The following is a 23844-nucleotide window of genomic DNA, read 5'->3' on the forward strand; positions in this document are numbered from 1 at the left end:
TCTTTAATAGGATCGGTTCCTAGCAAAACCTTATTGTAAAGTCTTTAACCGGACTAGGCTCCTAACAGAGAAAGCTTCAAAAGAGTTCAAAACAAGCTTGTGGGTATTCATCTCCACTGTGGTTTTTCCCATTTGGGTTTCCACGTGAAAAATTTGTGTGTCATGAGTTGTGCATTTTTCATGTGATGATTTAGTATTCTTTGTTTAAGTGACTATTCATGCAGAATCTAATGGTTATGGTATTATTGATACAATACTTGCACATATGTATGGGTGAAGTAGTTATCAAGTATTGAATAATATTTAAAGCATTCAATTTTATAGGTTTAAGTTGTCTGAAGTCTTACTGTGTTTAACCGGTATTGCCATAGTTAAGTTCAATAATGAAGACAATCAGTTAGCATTATTTTAACTTTATAAGTTTTGGAGAAGTTTTTGTATGTACTGATTCACCCCCCTCTCAGTACCAGTTAGGGTATTTATTGTTCATCATTATTCGTCAATTAGTATTAGAGCGACTGTAGGTCCTTGGTGATATAAGCTTAACTGCTTGAGGTAAAAGATCTTGCTTTAATGATGAAGAGGTAAGGTCCTAAGTTCAATAGAGATAACTTCAAAATATGGAAGGACAAAATGAAGATTTATATCAAAACTTTGGGTGCTCAACACTTGAGTTATGTTGAGAATGCCTATATAATCCCCACTAGCATTCTTACTGATGATCAGAAAAGAGAGATTCAAGAAAATGGGCAAGTCATAGAAGCCCTTATTAGTAGTTTGTCCGATATTGAGTTCATTGATGTACAAGATAAGGAAACTCCTAAGGATGTATGGGGCACACTGGAAACTATTTATGGCGGTGATGAGCATGTCAAGCAAGCTAAGGAAGAGAGCCTTAGAGGAAAATTTGAAGGCATGAGGATGGTTGGAGGTGAGACCATTCAACAATATGGCATAAGGATCAAGACTATTGTTGGAGATATCAAGAGAACTGGTGGAACAATTGATGATGCCACCGTTGTCAGTAAAGTTTTGAGATCATTGTTACTGGTCTATGCAATCAAAGTTGTTGCTATTCAGGAACTAAGGTCTATTGACAAAACCAAGGTATCCTCAAACTCTATCATTGCAAAGTTGACTGCATATAAGTTGAATAGCTATTATGGTAGTGTTCAGAAGACTGAGTCAGCTTTTAGAGCATCCTTTGCACCAATCAGAAAGGTGTCATGCCCAAACTTTTGGGCAAAAACGAAATAATTTTTTTTTAAAAACATAAATACATTAAATAATCTACATTAAAAATGCAATAGATATATTTTATCTTAACTAAGGGTTAACTCAGGATTAAAAAGTGGTTTACTAAAGTTGATTTAATTAACTAAATCAATATGGTGAGACTAATTATTCCCTAAAAGGGGTCATCACAGCTTAATTAATTACTTTAACTAAATTAATTAATTTCCCCTAAATAAAAAAAATTCTCTAATAAAGAATTGAGAGATATTTAGTATCTCAATAGTATTTAAAATACTCAAGGCTAAATAAATAATGATAATTCATATTTAAATAATTAATTGAACGTACGCGATTACACTTTTAAATATAACCAATAAAGTTAACCAATTCAATTATAACATTTACGAAATAAATTCATTTTATAATAAAGTCGAATATTAAGTCCCCTTAGACATTTAAATTTCAACTATTAAATATTCGGCCAATAAGGACCTCATAGGCTAAAATTTTACATTATACATTTAATAAATTTCATTAATAAAATCCCCCAAAGGAACTTTAACCCAAACATCCATATTTATTTAAATATGAAAACTAACTATATAAAATTCTCATTAATAACCCTTGTTAATAAAATGTAATCAATTATATGAATAATATAGCTATATAAAAAATAATCCCCAATTTTAATTAAACCTTGATAATATTAAAAATCAATTTCACCCTAGTCAATATTAGGAGTTAATTAATCCCACATATTGACTATAGTTAAATTGGGGGGGGGGATTTCTTTTTCAATTTTTAAAACGAATTTCCCCCTCATTTCATTTTAATATTATCTAAATGCAAACCCTAACTAGGGTTGATATATTCTTATAACTTAACCTATTCTTTTTATTCTTTCCAAAAGCTAACCCTAACCCGAAAATGGGTTAGGGTTGCTTATCTTAACATATCATATTATTTTTATTATTTTTGTCTTTGGTGTGTGTGTGTGTGTTTGTGTTCCAGGTTTCAAGGTGATGAGGAGGGAGAAGGGAGGCCGAATAGTCTTCAAAGGGGGCGGGGGGCGGGGCGGCGGGGTCAAACAAGTTCACCACAGTGGATGGCGATGGCGGCTCTCGGGCAACACCGCAGACACCCACAGTGGTGGCCGATGCCACTCACTATGGATGCCCACAGTGGTGGCCGTGAGCCATCCAGTATGGTTACTCACAGTGTCGGCCCTGTGTTGTCCACTATGGTTACCCACAGTGGCGGCCCATGCTGTCCACTGTGGTTGGTGACAACTGCCCACTGTGATTTACAATAGTGCCTCAGCTAGGCCGAAAACATGCATTACTTTTATATATATATATATATATATATATATAAACATTGTACATGAGCATTTTTTTTTGGAAGTTGTTATTAGGATTTTAATATGGAAAACTCAGAATACTAAAATAAATTAGCATTTCCTCTAATTCCAGGTTTCTCATATTTTACTAAATCTGTATTTTTTTGGTCAATAACAGCAAGATGTAAAACAGATTTATACTAACTCTAAAATGTCTATTTATTTATTTCGAAAATGTCTATTCATTTATTTCCTACTTAGCAAGCATTTACAGAATAGAAAGATTAGCAGAAATTTATTTATTTATAGCTGCAACATAAATCTTTTTACTATACATGTTTTTCAAATTAAAAAGAAAATAACAGTAAAGATTTTATTTACTACTGCAACCATAATTTTTTTTTTAATCCAATCAAACAATAGCAGCAAGATACAATGCAATATCAATACTAAATTCTTAAAATATCTATCTATTTTTTCTTTGTATCTTAACTATAGACATAAGCAATATTTCTTTTCTTTGCTAATAACTGCATTACATATTTGAATATATTTCATTTCTTTTTGCATTAAACAATTAAAACAGATTATAATATCATTTTTCAATCCTTTTTCCAGCAACTAAATCAATACAGAAATAATCTAAAAATGCATTCATCTCATTTAAAGGATAAATACTTTAGGTTACAATACAATGCCTTTTCTTTATATTTCATGGCAAAACTTAGTCAAATAAATACATTTAATACTTCAAATTTAAAATACATCTCCTTTTGTAAATAATATTCCAATAGATACATTTTCTTTTTTGCAACCAAATACATAAAGACATAGGATCATCTCAAGCTTTTTTCCTCCAATCTTTTCTCAAGCAAAACCTGCAATAAAACTTGAAGGTTGTGACCATGGAGGCTCACCTTCCAGCCTATACTTACTAGAAGCCACCCCTGAGCTAGGAGAAGCAAGGCTAGATGAGAAACACACATTCAAACACATATACGTAGAAAAATCATAACAACAAAAGATACTCCCAACCCAAGGCTAAACAACATCACATATGTGATTTTTCAAGTGGGGTGAAGGTGGATTGAGTACCTCGAGGAGAATTTTGCAAGTAGATAACATAAATGCCATAACAAGGCTGTAAATAAACACATCCACAAGTTTCAAACTTGTCCCTAAAATCCCTTATGTCCCCCAAGGTATACAAGCCAACAAAACTCCCCTTATGACCCTCATTGCATAAACAAATCACTATGTAGCAAGGGTCACAAAATCCCTTGTGATTCACTCTCTTCCAAAGAGAGCCTCTCACTCATAGGTTGTCAAACCTCCCTTCACCCCAAGGCCACTCTACCCTCCCAAGGGTGAGTTTGTCCTTGAAAACTCCCAAAACAATAACATAAAAACTCAACATCTTCCTACACATATAAATAAAATCAACAATGGAAAGACAAATACAACAACAATCTTTTCAAAAACAATAACATACATGAGCTAGAAAACAACCAACCTTAAATCTGCCAAAAGGATGAAATGAAGTTGTAGGAGAGCTGCCCAAATCCACAACCTTTTTCCTCTCAATACTTAAGCCAAATTCCTCCAAAAAAAAACTTACAAAAATTGCTCAAGAATCTAAGTCTCCAAAATGGAGAGTGGGTGATCAAACTTCTCCCTACCAAACTATTCCCTATGAAGACACTCCTCACTCTTTCAAACCCACATGGGAAGGGTGAAGGATGTTCATTGGTTGGTCTTCTCAATACCTTACAGACTCTCTATCCAAGACACCTCAAAAAGGATAAAAGGAATGGGGAAGAGAAATTTCACTCATGAGGAGAGTTATCTAACCTAGGAAGGCTCTTCTAAAGATGAAATTTGGCCAACTTGGGAAACTCAATTTTTGGGGAGGCTAAATAGGCCCTAGGGAGTGGACACATGGCTAAATTTGGCCTTCATCCATAGGTACATCATATGTGCCACTAAAAATTCCCCTAACTTGACCCTAGGAGTTACTTTAACCCCCTAGAAGTCCACCCAAAGTTTACCTACGGGTCAACCCTGAGTTGACCTTTCTAATGGCTCCCTATCCAAGGTTTACTTGGGACCATTTTAGAATAATTGAAAATGTATGCATTGGTAAAATAAATTTCCTAAAAAGAGACATGTTAATGCTAACTCATCCTACAACACGTGTCAAGTGACACTACAAAAATAATTGCACATCACTAAATTACACATGGCAAATGTCCCTTTTTTTTAGAATTTATAAATAGAAACAATTTCCAAATTAAACACAAATCCAAGCATAACATTTACAAATCAAAACACATTTACAAACGAGGGGTTGTCTCTCCAAATAGACAACCCTTGGCTTCACAATCGCACATAGGCCTAGGCTTGATTCTCTGAATAGTTTCCATGGTCACATGGAATAATTTTCCTGCACATCTCACTTGCACATTAGTAATTCCAAAAATCACATATAATATTATCAAAAAGAATACAATTCAGACATCGCATAAAATTTCAATTATAAAAATCAAGTATCCAATTATCTGATAACATCCACATACAATCATCTACTAAATGGCATCATCCTTATAAACATGGAATTAAATCATTTATAGAGCACACATCCATAATTTCTAGTATAAAAATGAAGTATTGTGAATCAAAGTAAATGACATTATCATATCAATGTTATCCACAACATGAAATCATATAAAATCTATGTCCATAATGCATCACAATATAGTATCAATAATAGGTCCAACATTAAAATAACTAAAATGCTATGATGGCTCAGGGTAGGGCCTCACAAAAGGGAAAAGAAGTACCAGTTATGAATCCATGCAAATCAGAGGTATGGATGATGAAGAGATTATGATGGAGTTTGAAGCTCTTCTTGCCAAGAGACTTCCAAAAGGTACTGGAAAATACAAAGGTAAGCTTCCTTTAAAATGTTTTTCCTACAATAAGATAGAGCATATAGTTGTTAACTGTCCTAACAATGACAATAAGAATAAACCAGAGAGGTTTAGAAAGTACAAAGGAGGAAATAGAAGAAATTGTCTTGTTGTAGTAGATGAAGGTGTTACTGATGAAGAATCTGAGGATGAAAAGAATGAGGACGTAGTGTTTGTAGCTGTAAAGGAAGAGATGTCTCGCAAGAAAGAACTTGTCTCTCGCATTGACAACTCTAATGAGTGGATTATTGATAGTAGTTGTTCAAACCACATTACTGGTGATCGGAGAAAGTTTTTGTCTCTAGAAGAATATGATGGAGGTGTTGTCAGATTTGGAAATGATGCACCTTGCTTGGTAAAAGGTAAAGGATCCATCTCATTGAATGGAAGGAGCAGTGCGGATGATGTCTACTGGGTAGAAGGTCTTAAGCATAACCTGTTGAGTGTTGCTCAGCTAAATGATAAAGGACTCATTCTGGAGTTCAAAGGTGGAGTCTACATTATAATTGGAAAAAGTGGTGAACTTATTGCCATTGGTAAGCAGACTAGAGGTAACTTGTTTCAGTTGAATGCCAAGATAAGTTGGTGTCTAATGGTGAAGTTTGATGACAGTTGGATATGGCATAGGAGACTTTGTCATATGAAATTTGATAATATTGTAAAGGCAAGTAAGATCAAGGCAATAAGAGGATTGCCTTTTCTAAACAAACGGGAGAATTCTTTGTGTAGAGAATGTCAAATTGGGAAGATGTCTTCCTCAACTTTCAAAGGTAAGTCCTTTTTAGTAGAGAACTTACTTGACCTTGTGCATACCAACTTGTATGGTCCTATCAAAACTAGAAGTATTCAGGGAGATAGTTATTTCATGATTCTTACTAATGATCTCTCAAGAATGATGTGGGTCACATTCTTGAAAGACAACTCTGAGGCATTTGGAAAGTTCAAAGCCTTTAGAGCATTAGTAGAGAAGGAAAGAGGTCAAAAGATAAAATGCCTAAGAACTGATCAAGGAGGTGAATTCACCTCTAATGAATTCAACAAGCACTGTGAAGATAGTGGTATCAAGAGGTACTTGTCTGCCCTAAGGACACCATAATAGAATGGCATAGAAGAAAGGAATTAAAGGACTGTAGTTGAAGCAGCAAGAACAATCCTGATCCAAGGAAAGGTTTCTCACACTTTTTGGAGAGAAGTGGTGAGCATTGCAGTCTATACTATGAACTGGGTACTCATCATGAAAGGTAAAGTTAAAACCTCTTATGAGTATTGGACCAAGAAGACTCCCACTTTGATTTATTTTAAAGTATTTGGCAGTAAGTGTTACATCAAGAGAGGTGAGAATCTGAGCAAGTTTGATGCTAAATATGATGAAGGAATATTTCTGGGATTTTCCACTAAAAGTAAAGCTCTCAAGTGCTACAACATTAGAACATAGAAAATTGTTGAGAGTATCAATGTTAGGGTTGATGAATCCCCTAAGGAACCTGAGGAAACCTGCAGTGTGAAAGTGGAAGATGAACCGGGTGTAGCCTTCTGGGAACTGGTTAAGAAAGAAACAAGTAAAGACCTCAGTGTTCTTGTACCGGTAGGAGCTGCAGTAGGTGAAGAAGAAGAGGAAAAGCAACGAGAACCAACTAGAGTCATTCCTAGATATGTGAAACTACATCATGAACCAAAGCAGAGCATAGGAGAGAAAGATGCAGGGATACTCACAAGAAGAAAGGTGAAAGAAAACTCTTGCATGATTTCTGAATTGGAGCCCAAGACTTCTAGAGAAGCATTTACAGATGAAGACTAGATTAAGGCAATGGAAGAGGAGCTAGACCAAATAGAAAAGAATGCAACATGGTCTTTGGTACCCAGACCAGAGGACAAGAATGTCATAGGTACCAAATGGGTCTTCAGAAATAAGCTAAACGAAGAAGGCACAATTGTAAGAAACAAGGCAAGACTTTTATGGAAGAGACATTCTCAAGAAGAGGGAGAAGACTATGGAGAAACCTTTGCTCCTATGGCTAGACTGGAAGGTGTATGAATACTACTTGCATTTGCAACATTTAAGGGATTTAAGGTATACCAAATGGATGTGAAGTTTGCATTTTTTAATGGAATCCAAGAAGAGGAAGTGTATATTGAGTAGCTGGATGGGTTTGCCTTATCAGAAGATAGTAACATGGTGTGTAGATTACACAAGGCCATGTATGGATTGAAACAAGCACCAAGGGCATGGTATGAATGATTACACTCTCATCTTGTGAAAATAATATTTTAGAGAACAAGTGAGGATAGCAACATCTACCTAAAATCTGAAGGTGATCAGATTCTGATCTATGAATTGTTTATAGATGACATAATCTTTGGAGGAGATGATGAAATGAGCCATGTATTTGTAGATGAAATGAAGAAAGAGTTTCAGATGTCTCTCATTGGAGAGATAAAGTTATTCATTGGTCTATAGATTTAGCAAATGAAAGAGAGTATCTTTATTACCCAGTCCAAGTATGTCAAAGAGGTATTGAAGATCTTTGGCATGAAGGAGAGAAAACCGGTTGCTACACCGATAGTGACCGGTTGTAAATTGACTAAGGAAGATGATTCAGTGTTGGTGAATGAGAAGTCATATAGGTCAATGATCGGTAAAATGCACTATGTGGTGCACAACAGACTAGATATTGCTCATGCAGTGGGCATAGCAGCTCATTTTCAGAAAAGTCCAAGAGAATCCCACTTGCTAGCAGTCAAGAGGATTCTTAGATACTTGAAAGGGACTGTTGATTATGGATTGTGGTATCCATACAATGGTGATTTTAATCTCAAGGTATTTACCGATGCATATTGGGGAGGTAATGTGGATGATCGAAAAAGCACAACCCGAAAAAGCACAACCGGTGGAGCATTCTTTCTTGGTGGAAGACTAGTCTCATGGATGAGTAAGAAGCAAAGTTGTACTTCTCAGTCTATAGTTGAAGCAGAGTATGTGGCAACATTTTTGAATTGCACTCAGGCAACCTAGATGAAACATGTATTGGACGGTTTCAAAGTACCTATATCTGAACCGGTGAGTATATTTTGTGACAATACAAGTGTAATCAATATTTCCAAGAATCCGGTATTGCATGCTAGAACTAAGCACATTGAGCTCAAGTATCATTTCTTGAGAGAGAAGGTTCAAAATAGAGAGGTTGTATTACAACATGTTTCCACTAAGGAACAACTAGGAGACATATTCACTAAGCCCTTACCAAAGACTAGATTTACCTATTTGAGAGGTGAATTAGGGGTTTTGCCCCTTCATGAAGTAAACTAAAGATGTGTTCTCCACATCAACTAGGTATTACAGTGACAAATATTTCAGGATTGATGTGTTGAAGAATTCTACTCCATAGGGGGAGCAACATAGTGGAGTATGGAAGCTTGTGCCTCCACTGTGACATTGTTGTCAAAGAAAGAGAAGATATATGATAGAGGAGAAGATGTATGATATAAGATGAAGATATTTTAGTTGCACTGGTCTATGATATTTTTTGTTGCAATGCTAAACTAAGTATTGCCATCAAAGCCAAAGTGGGAGATTAGTGGCATATGATGAAGCGGTATGATAATATGATAAAAAATATATGTTGTCATTGATGCCAATAAGTACAGGTCAACTAGTATGAAGATTAGAAGAAGTTGTTATTGATGATCAAGTTAGAGAACTAGTATGAAGAGATGTAGTGAACTAGTGTCAGGGTTTCACTAAGTTTGACTATTGGTTGGCAGTCTTAGCTCTAGGGTTTTTGGTTTGGCAATTTAGCTTGTACAATGAAACTGGTGATATTTTGTGATGAGTTAGCTAAGAAATAAGGATGAGATCAAGATGCCACACCAGTATTGTGTACATGAAGGATTTCCTTGAGGATCTTACATATTAAGATCGATTGCATTTAATGTCTATCTTGGGAATGAACATACTTCTTAGTGGTATGAGAAGAAAGCGTGATGGGTTACTAATTTCTATGTGCAGTAATGAATGGATGATGCAGAATGACTTGTGATCTATTTGATATTGCTTCATTCTATGTAATGTGTTTGGACGTTAAGGATTGGACCGCTTATAATAGTAAACCTAAAAACTTAGGGTTTAGGGTTTATGTTATCAACCTAATTTTTGTCTATAAAGTCGATGATGTTTGTTATTGTAAGTGTTGGCAAAAGTTGTGTGTGTGTATTCGAGTGATGAGATACTCGCCAAACTTGTGAGTGAAAACTGCAGAGTGTGATTGCAGAGTAGAGGAATTGAAAAGGATCTGCCTTAGCATGTAGTCCTGTTATTAGATCAGAGCTTTATCTGTTGTCTTCGAATCATTTCAATAGTAGGAAAATCCCTTGACCGGGTAGCTTTAATAGGCATATTGTAAAACCTCTAACCAGGTGACTCAAGTTCATTGAGTTCTTTAAATCCTCTAGCAAGGTAACCTTTAATAGGGTTTCAACCTTTAATAGGGTATATAGCCATCCCTTAACTGGGTGATCTTTAATAGGATCGGTTCCTAGCAGAACCTTATTATAAAGTCTGTAACGGGACTAGGCTCCTAACAGAATGAGCTTCAAATGAGTTCATAACAAGCTTGTTGGTATCCATCTCCATCATGGTTTTTCCCATTTGGGTTTCCACGTGAAAAATTTATGTCATGAGTTATGCATTTTTCATGTGATGAGTTAGTATTCTTTATTTAAATGACTATGCATGCAGAAGCTATTGGTTATGGTATTATTGATACAATACTTGCACATATGTATGGGTGAAGTGGTTATCAAGTATTGAATGATATTTGAAGCATTCAGTTTTACAAGTTTAAGTTGTCTGAAGTCTTACTGTGTTTAACCAGTATTGCCATGGTTAAGTTCATTAATGAAGACAACTAGTTAGCATTATTTTAAATTCATAAGTTGTGGAGAAGTTCTTCTATGAACTGATTCACCCCCCCATCTCAGTACTAGTTAAGGTATTTATTGTTCATCATTATTCATCAGGCCTATGGACCTATACTTGGTTCTAGTTGATCTAGGTTATGGACCTACTTTAATGTAATGTGTGGACAAAACCTATTGATGTATTTTTGGGATGTCTTATGTGTTGGATATTATTTGTTTTGTCTAAAGCCAACATGGTGTGTAGTTATGTAATTGGTTTATTGTCTGGTGGCCAACCTGATTGTTTATGGTCTAGGGTTTTGTATAAATAGATGTAAGATCTCATTGTAGATCATCATGGTTAATGTAAGAGGTCATGGTCAAGGAATGTAATGTGTGAATAATGTAATATCATTCAGGTAGAGGAGTTGGTCGATCATTGAGATCAAATTGGGTTTATGTAAGAGGATTTAGTCCTCTATTATTGAGCTTAACCAGAACTGTACTCTGGCATAGGAGATGTTATCTTTTGCAGTTCAACACTTCTCCTAATTGTATTCTGGATTTATTTGTAGTCAGTGAGACTCCTTTTGTGATGAGTAGTACGCTCTAGGCTGTTGGACTTCCTGCAAGTGGAGGCCCCTTCATTGTAATTCACATACTTACTACAGAAGTAATATCTGACTGTGGGTAGGCTTCCCACCATGGTTTTTCCCTTTACCGAGTTGTCCATGAACAAATCTTGGTGTTATGTGGATGGCTTTTATTTTGTGATTATTGTTTATGCTTAATTGGTTTAACTACTATTCCAGTATTAATGTTTTATGTTTCGGTATTAAAGTTTAAATTGCTAATGCTTCCGAAAATCTGTGACAATTGATTCATGGCCCCTCTTAGTTGCCTTCTAGTTATCTGAACTGTCTAACAATATGATGCAAGTATTGATAAATAGAGTTGTTGTCTCACTAATAGTGCTTGTTGCTAGGTTTTCACCATTTGTTTCTATTGCACTTTGATTTGTTTTTCAGTTTTATTTGTATTTTTCTGATTTTTTTGTGTCACAAGATGCCTATTTGCCAGGTTTTCACCCTAGTGATGATTTTTGATACTTTTTTGATTTTTTTTCTTTTTTGTGTGATCCATGCATTAGAAGACTCAAGTGTATAACTTCTTTGGATGGATGTTGTCAGTTGGTTCATCGTGTTAGATACTTGATCAATCCCAAAGACACTGAGAGGGGGAGTGAATCAGTGTCTGATCGGAAGGTAAAAGATTTAAACTTATTTGCAATTCTACAACTAAAATTAATATAGCGGTAAACAAATAATAATGCAGTAAAAAGAAATAAGAGAGACAACATCAGTGCACACCATAACACAAGATATTTTGGCGAGGAAACTCAGTAGGGGAAAAACCTCAGTGGGATTTGTGACCCACAATATTTACTCACTAGCTAGTATGAATAAATATTACTTATACAATAGGCCAACAACCTAGAGCTCACTACTCAACAACAAAATGGAGTCCCATTGACTACAAAATTGGATGGTTAAATCCAATGATAATGTATTGCTCAAAATAACATTTGCAATGTTGAATTCAATACCATTTTAAGCTCTATCTGATACCTCTTCCATAAAAATTTATTTGCTCTTCTCTTCTCTTATTTGATCATAAAATAATTACATCATAGTGCATATACATTTATTTGCTCTCATATACCACTTGCATTCATTACCTAATTACATTTCAAAATGACCTACAAGATCTCATACATATATGAGTCCTTACAATACATCATGTTGGCTATACAAATAATTAATTCATTACAATGTATTTTGCATAAACAAAATTATATCCATGTTAGCTTGAAGTGTCAGTATAATCTGCTGCCAGTGTAACTAGATGCTGGTGAATGATCTTTGTTGTAGTTTCCAGTGCTGGTATGCGATGTGTATTGCCAGTGTAACTTGTGAATCATATTACTAGTTGGTTGCCATCAATGACAACATCAACCATTCTCATCCGAGTGTATAATTCCAACAATCTCCCCCTTTGGCATTGATGGTGACACTCATGAGAAAAACCAAAAACTGATATCCAAAAATGAAGTCCAAAAACTGAGTGTGCTCCCCTTGAGCAAATGATATCCTACTATATTTTTCTCATACACTAATCCCCCTTTTACGTCAATGACAAAGGATGTCAAAAGAATCAAAGTAATTCAAAATTTACCTAGAAAATTGTAACCAGTTATGTACAATCTGAAAAATGTCTACCAAAACCAAGTTAAGACCTTGCAAAAACTTTGTGATGTATGAAATAATGGTCTCTGTCTATTGGATCATCCTAGTCAGATAATGCATCTATTTATCCGGTGATCTATTGTCTTGAATAGACGCTTTGGTTAGCTTATTCTAGTGTGTTAATGAGTTGTCCAATCTAGGACCAAGTTTGTTCTTCAACTCCCGGGTTTTCATCCTTAGCCTTGCTTTCTCCCTTTCTAATTTCTTAATCTTCTCTTCATACATTGCCATTTCCTGATCCAAAACTGAAGTAAGTTCCAAAGAACCTATCATATTATCAACTATATCATCAATTTCTTTTTGTGTTTTCCTTACTTCCTTATCAATATCCTTGGTTAGATTGTGAGGCTTACATGCTTCATTGTACAACTCTTTGTATTCCGGGATGGTGGAATTTAGTGTCGATAATAGAGAATCAATTTGTCCTACATAGTCCTTAATTGTCTTGTCAAATAATTCATCTTTCTCCTTATTCACTCTTTCCTTAATAGTCTCTTCATTTATTTTATCCACAATTTGAATTTTTAGAAGCAATGAATTTGGACAATGTGTCCAATTTACCTAAAGATCCATCAATATGATCAACATTACATGCTAGTGCAATCAATTTCAAAATTGGTAAAGTGTCATCAATAGCCTTAAATGCTAAGGCATTGCATTTTGTAATCCTCTTTATTGGATCTAAAAGTAGACCTATAACATTTGTTGGTCTATAATCCATGGTAGAGGTACTTGGTTCTGCAATTTGTTTCTTTCCTTCTACGAATGTCTGCATAGTTATTTTGACCACTTCTTCTGACTTGTCCACAACCTTACTTTCTGCCTTACCTTCTATCTTACTATATGTCGGTTCATATATACTTTGTTCATGTTCTTTCTCTATCAGTTTCTCTACATTTTGTTCCTACCATGTTCACGTTTCTGCTTCTGCTTCTACCGGTATCTCAATATTAAGCTAAGTATCATCAGGGATGGATTTTGATTTCTTACCTTCAGCTATTTCCTTGTCCATTACAATATGAAAATCTTGAGTATCCATATTCATGGTAAAAAGAATATCTAACTCCAGATCAACATTATCTACTTTTGCTTCATCTACCTTCTCTTCAAGTTGTGTTGGTGCCTCTGTAGTTATTGGTGGGGTGTCCTGTGCCAGTGGAGGAAGGTTATCCTTGACCGTGATATCAGGTAAACTCCCAATTTTTCCTTTACCTTTATCAACTTTCTAATATACCTTAGCAAAAGACTTATCTACTTTATGTTTGTAGTTCTCTTCTTTCTTTTCTTTCTCAACAAAAAATATATCCCACTTATCTATTGTTTCATCTTCTATTTCTTTAACTCTATAGCCCATAAGACTAACTTGTCAATGACCCCTCACAAAAATAGTTCTATTTGCTTCAGATATAAGGTCATCAATTTCCTCGTTGGAATTAACAGGATGCACAGCTAGTAGAGCTTCTACCTTTAATTTCCTATCAAGCTCCATAACAGACATTCTCATAGCCTCTAATATTAAGTACAAATCATTAGGGAGATCATCTAAAACTCCAATAAGAACCTTCTTGTATATATCTAGGTATAAAATAATACTTTCATCTATGGTTTCCTTGTCTGAATCATTGAAAGAATGATAAAATTTATTCACATTACCAAGGTTACCATCTTGGGTGATTTTATTGATCAACTCTTCTGGTGAAAGAGTATCTGGTGCCTTAGGTTCAGGTTTCTTCTTTGGAGTCACTTTCTTCTTCTGATCACTGGGATCTCTCACAACCTGTTGCTTCTTTTTGAGTGTTCTTATTTTCTTCAGAGATGGAGTAGGTACTGGAGAGGGTTTTCTTTTCTTCCTTTCTACCCTTTTGAACTCTACAGCCTTATCACTATCAGTCTCAGATGAGGTAACAACTAGTGAAACATGTGCCACCAGTTGTTGTTCAACAATACCACTCATCTGATCAAGTCCAAGTAATCATTTCTTAACATCAAGAACAAACTTCGAAGCATCTTTCAAAATTTTAGCTCTTTTCTTCTTTTGCTTCTGCATAGCAATGCCACTTTCAATAGTTTCAACATTACCAAATATCTCCTCTCTCGGTTCTGGTGGAGCATCTAGTAGTATTTTAGCATATGAACCCAAGATGTGTGTATCCACCTCATATCCCCTCTCTGTAATTGAGATAGTTCTAGGTCTAATTGCCTCCATCCATACTTCATCTCTTTTCACTATAAAGCATATCTATTTATCATATTTATCCACAATTCTTTTGGGAATCCATTCCCTTTGTCTCATTTTAGCTTGGAAATTATTGAAATAGTCTTTCACCAACTCATCACCATCAGATCCCCATGCCGGTAATTTCTTCATTTATCTGTCTTCCAATAGGGATATCAAATGCAAAATCCTTGTGTCCAATACTGGGAATCTCCTTTGAGAAATAAAGCATTAGACATACGAGTAGATTTCCAAATCTAAAGGTTCCTTTCTTGTCACCTTTAATCTTACTCATAAATTCCATTATTTCATCTTTCAGCCATTCACAAAATCAATTTTAACATTATTCAAGATCATCTCATGAGCACTGTGAATGCATAAGCTAGATACAAAATTCAGTCTGTTAGTATGAGAAACTTTATAACCAATGACCATACTTGCAAATTTAACATTGTCATGATCTTTTATATCATTGACCCTAAGTGACCTGTTGTCGAATGTTGTGCTAGTTAAGCTCATAATCTCTTTGTTAGGGATTTTCTTCTTCTTGTCAGGCCTAGTGCCGATGGATGGTAAACCAACAATAGCCCTTATAGCTTCCTTAGTAATCTTAAATACTGAGTCCAACCACATAAATTCACCATGAACCCTGCTGAGAACATAGCAGATGGTTTGATCTGAGAATTTTGGCATATGAAGGATATCAATGAAACCTAAATCCTCAACTACCTTGTGTTCCCATTTTACTACCCCATTCTTGTCAGTGATAACATTCATGTACATGTTCTTCAAATCTTCAGACCCTAAACTCTCTATGTTACAATGTATGTATGCCCTAGGGTCTTCAGCAAATGCAACTCCCTTCGAGATTTTAGAAAATGCACCAATGGAGTCATCCAACTTTGCTATCTTAGGAATTATTTTGAAAACGGGTCTAGGATGCTTAAGATTTTCCACCACAATAGGGTTTACAACGAATTCATGAACGGAGGATGAAGAAGCCATTATGAAAGATAAATACCTTTTAACTAAGAAATCCTTGAATGCTCTGAAAGACCTTTGCTGCTTCACCTTTTGAATGCCTTTTCTCAATTTCACTCTCTTCGAATGCTTGAATTCTTGGTGAGATGAAATGAGAAGTTTACCATGCTTTATAATGAAAAGTTCTCCCAACAACCGCATTGAATGCTTCTCTGGTGAAGTGAAAACTGCACATTATTTGCCGATAAAGAAGAAATATAACTTCTTACCACCAATCGAGGGTAAATGTATGATTTTCAATTAGTTTCCTTACCCCTAAGGATTATTCCTTAGTTAGATGAAGAATCTCCTATCGGTGCAGGATTGCCCTATTCTGTCGATGCAGACACAGATTCATCAATTCTTTGATCTCTCTTCCTAATCCATTATTTAGTGAATTCTTGCTTGATTTCATTTACCTTTTCTTTTCCTTTGTCATTAGATCCTCTATTGTTCACTGATACACTCTTGCTTCTACAAAATTTGGCAATATGCCCAATCTTGTTACATGCATAACAAGTTACATTGTTTCTCTGAATAGTTTTTCCATAACCTTGACCGGTTTGAGTCTTGCATTGATTAGATAAATGTCCAAATCTACCACAAAAATAGCATTTCACATTCATTCTACAATTGTCTGAGTTATGACCATTTTTATTGCATTTGGAACATTGACCAGTGGGTAAGTTTGTATTCTAATTATTCCTAAATCTGCACTGATTTTCTCTATGACCAGATTTGTTGCAATTAAAACAATTCCCATTGAATTTATAAGCATTAGGTTGCCTTACCGGTTTGATGTGATCATGATTGTTTGTAGTACCAGAACTTTCTCCATGTTCAAATCCAAGTCCAATTGTTTCTCCATTAGGTTTTTGACTTTTCAACATATCATCAAGCTTCTCTGAACTTTTCTTGAATTTGTCTTGTATTCATTTACAATGACCAACTCACTTTCCAGAGTGCTAACTTGTCTCATAACTTCCTCTTTGTCATGTTGCATGTGAATCAAATATGTTTTAAGCATATCATTTTCATAACTAAGCCTTGTAGATTCATCGATGCTTTCATTAAGTCTTCTAGCCAAATCTTCCTCATTCCTTTTTCTATCTTCAATATCCTTGCACAATCTCATGGTTAAATCTTGCATCTCATTCTTCATGTTACTGTTCTCTTGTCTCAGTTTCTTTGCAATATCTCTAAGATTTTATTTTGTTGGCAAGTGCACACTCCAATGAGATATTGTAGGTGATTGAAGGTTTTGTCATTGATGGCAACCTTACAATCCTATGACACCGGCAAGACAATTTACCGGCACCAGCAACGTTAGACTATACACTAGCACATAGACCATCGACAGTGAAAGGAAGTATACCGACACAGAAGACAACAAGAATTTTGTTTATAATATATTTTGTAAATTATTGTAAAATCATTGTAAGCTGACTTGGCAAGTTGTAAAATGACTCATATATATAAGAGATCATTGTAGAACATTTTAGTGAAAAAAAAAGGAAGTTAATAGGCGAAATAAGGCAGACCTATTATGCGAATTATAGGTTAAGGGTTTATGAATGAAGCAAAGCTATAAGCTGGTACTGGATCTGGCATAGTAGATGCTATTTTGAAGCAGTACAAGACATTGGAATCATATAATCCATTTTGTAAGTTAGTAAGACTTCCCATTTTGTAATTGAGCAGTGAGCTCTAGGCACTTGGCCTTCCTGCATGTGCAGGTCCCTCTTGTAGCAATAATATTCTCTTATTGGCCAGTAAGTGAATATTGTGGGTTACAAATCCCTTCCGAGGTTTTTCCCACACCAGGTTTCCTCGTTAAACTACTGTGTTATGGTGTGTTTTTCATGTGGTTGTTGTTATCTCTGTTTATTGTATTATTTCTAGTTTATTGGTATATAGTATTGATATGCTTTACATGTTTTAAGTTAAGAAAATCTTATAACTAGTTAGATACTGATTCACCCCCCCCTCTCAGTATCTTTGGGAATCCTAACATATTTTTCTTCATCATCTTGGTTTTACAATTGAACTTGTAATTATTTTCTCTTATTCTTTTCTATAACCAGGTTTTCTTGAAGTGCTTTGATAAATTCTCGAGAAGTTCTGAGTTCATCTTCCAGTTTGATATCGTTCAATTTTTCTGCATCAAAATCTTCAAGAGCTCATTCCAACTTTTGTCTCAAACTTTCCATTGGTATCTGTTTTAGAATCTTCCTCAAGCTATTAGGCTTCTGTAAATAGAGGACTAGGCTCTAATACCAATTATTACATAGTTGATCAGTCCCAAAGACACTGAGAGGGGGGGGGGTGAATCAGTTTCTGACCAGTAGGTAAAAGATTTAAACTTATTTGTAATTCTACAACTGAAATTAATATACTAGTAAACAAATACTAATGCAGTAAAAAGAAATAAGAGAGACAACATCAATGCACACCATAACATAAGATATTTTGGTGAGGAAACCTGATACAAGAAAAACCTCAGTGGGATTTGTGACCCATAATATTTACTCATTGGCCAATATGAATAAATATTACTTATACAATAGGGGCCTGCACATGCAAGAAGGCCAATAGCCTAGAGCTCACTGGTCAACAACAAAATGGAGTCCCACTACCTACAAAATTGGATGGTTAAATCCAATGATAATGTACTGCTCAAAATAGCATCTACAATGCTGGATTTAGTACCAATTTAAGCTTTGTTTGATACCTCTACCATAAACCTTACTTTTCTCTTCTCTACTCTTATTCTCTCACAAAATAATTACATCATAATGCATATATAGTTATTTCTCTCATATATTGCTTGCATTCATTACCTAATTACATTTCAAAATGACCTACAAGATCTCATACATATATGAGTCTTTACAATAAATCATGTCGACTATATAAATAATAAATTCATTACAATGTATTTCTCATAAACAAAATTATATCCATGTCGGCTTGAAGTGCCAATATAATATGTTGCTGGTGTAACTTGATGTCAGTGTGAATGATCTTTGGTGTAGTTTTTGGTGCCGGTATGCGATGTGTATTGTCGGTGTAACTTGTGAACCATATTACTAGTTGGTTGACATCAATGACAACATCAACCATTCTCATCTAAGTGTATAATGCCAACATGTTGAGCACATCCCCTTCTGAAGTTGATAACTAATATACTTTTGATCCATAAGTTGATATGATAACAAAGGGTCCCAACCAGTTGGGTTCAAATTTCCCTTTCTTTTCTCGATCTTGCTAATTCCAAGGATTTTCCTTTAGGACTAGGTCACCAATTTTGAATGCTCATGGGATGACCTTATGATTGTAACTTTTGCACATTCTTTGTTGATATTCCTTGAGATGGTGAAAGACACATTGGTGACGTTCATCTAGTAGCTTGAGTTATTGCAACCTGTTGACTCGATATTCCTCATCTGGAATGAGGCCTTTCAATGACATTCGAAGGGATGAAATCTCTACCTCAATAGGTAGGATAGATTTTGATCCATATACCAATGAGTATGGCATAGCTCCTATGAGTGTATGGATACTTGTTATGTAGGCCCAAAGTATGGGATTAAGCTAGATATACCAATCTTTACTAGCATCATTCATTGTCTTCTTGAGGATTTTCAGGATTGTTTTGTTTGAGGCCTCTGCTTGGCCATTCCCTTGTGGATAATAAGGTATCGAGAAGCGATGTTGGATATGAAATCTCTTACAAAGCTCTTGGAAATATTGATTTTTGAAAGGTATTTCATTATCTATGATAATGGAGCTAGGGATGCCATATCAACAGATGAGGTAATTTAGAATGAAGGAAGCTATCTGTTTGGTAGTCATTGTAGTCAATGGAACTTCCTTAATCCATTTGGTGAAGTATTTGGTGGTGATGATGATGAACTTGTGTCCATTTGATGAGGAAGGTTGAATCTTTCCTACTAGTTTGAGTCCCAATTGACAGGAAGGCCAAGATGTAGTGAATGGTTGCAACTCTTGTGCTGGTGCATGGATGAGGTTGCCATGAATTTGGCACTTAGGGAATTTCCTAGCAAATTGATAAGACTCTTTCTCCATTGTTGGCCAGTAATATCCTATCCTCAAAAGTTTCTTAGCGAGAGATTCATTACGATCAAGGCATCGAAGAAGAGTACCATCAAGACCTTGGCGATACAATGTGTCAGTGGTTAAGGTGTAGTGGATTGCTTGTAGGATAAAGCTTCATTTTTGGTTATGAGATAGGTTTGGTGGGAGGGAATTGTCTTTGAGATAGTCATAGATCTTCTTGTATAGAGGGGAATCAAAACTGGTCAGGGCATAGATGACTTTGGATGTTGAATTGTCATAGGTTGGGGAAATTAATTGCTCCACTAGAAATTCATAATGATTTTATTTATTTGGAACTTGTAGAAGTGAGACGATAGTGGCCATTGCATCAACAACTCTATTGTCTAACCTTGGAATCTTCTGAAAGGTGATGTGTACAAATTAATTTTTGAAATCATCCACCATGCATTTGTAGGGCATGATCTTATCATCTTTTATCTGATAGTCGTCATTGATCTGATTGATAGCTAATTGAGAGTCTCCATAGACTTTCAATTCTATGATTCCCCACTCCATGGATACTTTGATACTTGTATGATCTCGAAATTGTGCGTCCTTCTAGAGTGACAAATAGGATGCCCAGGATCCATCAAAGTATAGGGTCCGTTGCTTGGGTCTGATAGAGAACACATCCATATCTGTAAATCCCACCTAGAGTGGGTGTTGGTCTGGGAGTGGTTCTTCTGCCAATTGATATGCAGTTTCTTGTCCTTCGATGGCCTATCATTCCGTGTAGTCAATATCAAAGTCACTTAGGATCATGACCCATTTAGCCAACCTCCCTATGAGAGGGGCTTTTCTAAGTAGATATTTTATTGGGCCAATCTGTGTCACTAGCTTGATTGTGTGGGCTAGCATGTAGTGGAAATTTTTTTTGGAAGCGAACACTACCACTAAGAAAGCTTTTTCGATGAAACTGTAGTTGAGTTCATAGCCATTCAACATCCTACTAATGTAATACATGGCTCTTTCCTTTCCTGTTGAGTCCTCTTGTGCTAGTAATACCCCCACCCATGATTGGTTCTATTGAAATAGGCGGATTCATGAGATATTTCTTCAGCTGATGGAATGATTCTGCACATTTGTCTTCCCATCTGAAAGGTACATTCTTATGAAATAGATGGTTGAATGGGAGACATTTATCCATTAATTGATCAATGAACCTTCTGATAGATTGTAGCCTGCCTTGAAGAGATCATAACTGACTAATGTTCCTGGGAGGTGGCATTTCCATGATAGCTTGAACCTTTTTAGGGACCACCTTGATGCCTTTTTCTGATATAATATAGCCCAAGAGTTTTTAGGATGTGACTCCGAAAGCACACTTTTTAGGATTCAATCTAAAATTGAATTGCTCTAGTCATTGAAAGATTTTCTCTAGGATGTCTAGGTGTTCTACTCTTAAGAATGATTTAACTAGAAAATCGTCCACATAATCTTCCATAAAATTATGCATCATGTCATGGAAGATTTTTGTCATGGCCCTCTAATAAGTTGTACTAGAATTTTTCAAGCCAAAAGGTATGATGTTTCAATAGTATGTACCCCATGGACATGTGGATATCATTTTATCTTGATATTCTAGAGCTATCTTGATTTGGTTGTAGCCAAAAAAACCATCCATGGGGGATAACATTGTGTGCCCTATCGTGAGATCAACAATGGTGTCGATTCTTGGTAAAGGAAAGTCATCCTTTCGACAAGCCGTGTTGAGATTCCTAAAGTTTGTACAAATCCTAATGCTTTTATTTAGTTTAGAGGCTAGCATAATGTTAGAAATCCATTTTGCATAATCAATGGGTTGGATGAATCCTATATCAAGTAACCTCTTCAACTCTGCGTTGACCAATATGGCAACATGTGGGTTCATCTTCCTTAATTTTTGTTTGATAGGTTTAGCTCCAGGAGTGATTGACAAGTGATGCATGATGAGATTTGGATCTATCCTTGGCTTGTTTGCATAATACCAAGAAAAATTGATTTGCTTATCCTTGAAGAATTTGACAAAGTCTGGTTTTTCCTTTTCTGTAAGTGATTCTGCTAGATGTATGGTTCGTGATACTAATTCAGTGTCGATATTTATTGATTGAGTTGGCTCAATCAAGATTGGTGATCTCTACTGATAATGTTTAGGAAGAGTGTCAAGTCTCCCATCTTTAGGTGCCTCAAAGAGGTTTTCACCATTATATGCATCCTTTGTTTTTACTTTTTTGTAATCTAATATTGCCATTAGATTGATTGTTCATTTGTGACTAAGAGACTTGGCACTCCCCTAATTATAGATATCGTTATGTGATTCGATGGTGGAGCATGCTTCTAGGTTAACAGAGTAGAGGTATTAAACAATGGCCTCATCATTTTGGAATATGGGTGTATCATTGTGCTCAGGTTCTTCCCAGTCTATAAGGTCAGGATATATGAGAGGTAGGGAGTCATTTGGTTATCAAGGTCTTCTACTGTGAGGGTCATGATAGAGATATTGTCATAGTTGTCTATAGCATGGGTGAGTTCTATAATAGTCTCAAGTTTTTTGATGGTACTCTTATTGATATTGCCTCTTTTGTATTGACGCTACTCATTTTCACTAGACTCATAGATATGTTGTGGTCCAAATTTAAATGATCTAGATCTCAAGCCTTGTTCCTCATAAGGTATGGGTGTATAGGTGTGTATTTTATATACCTCAATATCCTCAGTGATATCAGAACAAGTATCCTACTTATACTCATTGGAATCTGTTTCAGAATCGTTGTCCCGGGTCACTCCACTGAATCTGACAGGTATGTTATAGGGTGAGGAAAGGTCACTGATAATTGATACAAGTTTGGTAGCTTGTTCTGATTCAGGTTCTGTACTTGTTTGTACTCTTTGGATTTTCTCATACATAGTTTCCCTTCTTTGAGTAGAAATTTCTTCAGGTTGTGGCCTGGACTTGGTTTGATCAAGTACTTGTACATGATGTACTTTCTTATAAGAGGCCTCCTCTCTTTGGATAGCGATCTCTTGTTGTCATTTCAAATTTATTCATGCTCTTGTTCTTTTCTTATTTTTGTAGTTGCTTGATGTAGTGCTTCTTGCTATGAGTCTTCGTTATGTGTTATCTTTTCTCTCCATCAAGGTTTTTGATGGTGATATCGCTTTTGCATAGGTGGAACATGTTGGCCATACCCAAGTCTTCTTTTGTAGTTTTCAAGTTGTGAATGGGGTTGTATGGGTTCTAGGATTCCCTCTTGACACTTGCCAATAGGTTGTTATGTGAGAACAACTAATTCTAGGGCAGAAACTCTTACTTCTTCCTCATCCTTGTATAGCCAGCTAAGGATTTCCTTGTCTTCTGATTCTTCTGCTAGTGGGCCGATTTGGATAAATTTACCATCAAAATTCTTGATGAGTTGTGTTTCCTGATGTCTTGATGTGGAAGGTTGTCTGTGTTAGGTCCCGAAGACAATTGAGAGGGGGGGGGGTGAATCAGTTGTCTAATAAATTCAAACTAAAAACCACTTAACCAACTTAATGCTTAATACCGGTAAACCAGTTAAGTGTGCCGGTAGACAGTGTTAACAGTAAACTGCTATACCGGTAAATATTAATGCATGAAACATAAACATAAGGTCATCCACAACACATAACACCAATATTTGTACGTGGAAACCTTGTAAGGGGAAAAACCATGGTGGGAAACCTTACCCACAATCAGATGATACTACTACAGATAGTAAGTGTACATAAATGGGGTTTGCACAT

The sequence above is a fragment of the Cryptomeria japonica genome, chromosome 3, assembly GCF_030272615.1.
Source record: "Cryptomeria japonica chromosome 3, Sugi_1.0, whole genome shotgun sequence".
Taxonomy (NCBI): domain Eukaryota; kingdom Viridiplantae; phylum Streptophyta; class Pinopsida; order Cupressales; family Cupressaceae; genus Cryptomeria; species Cryptomeria japonica.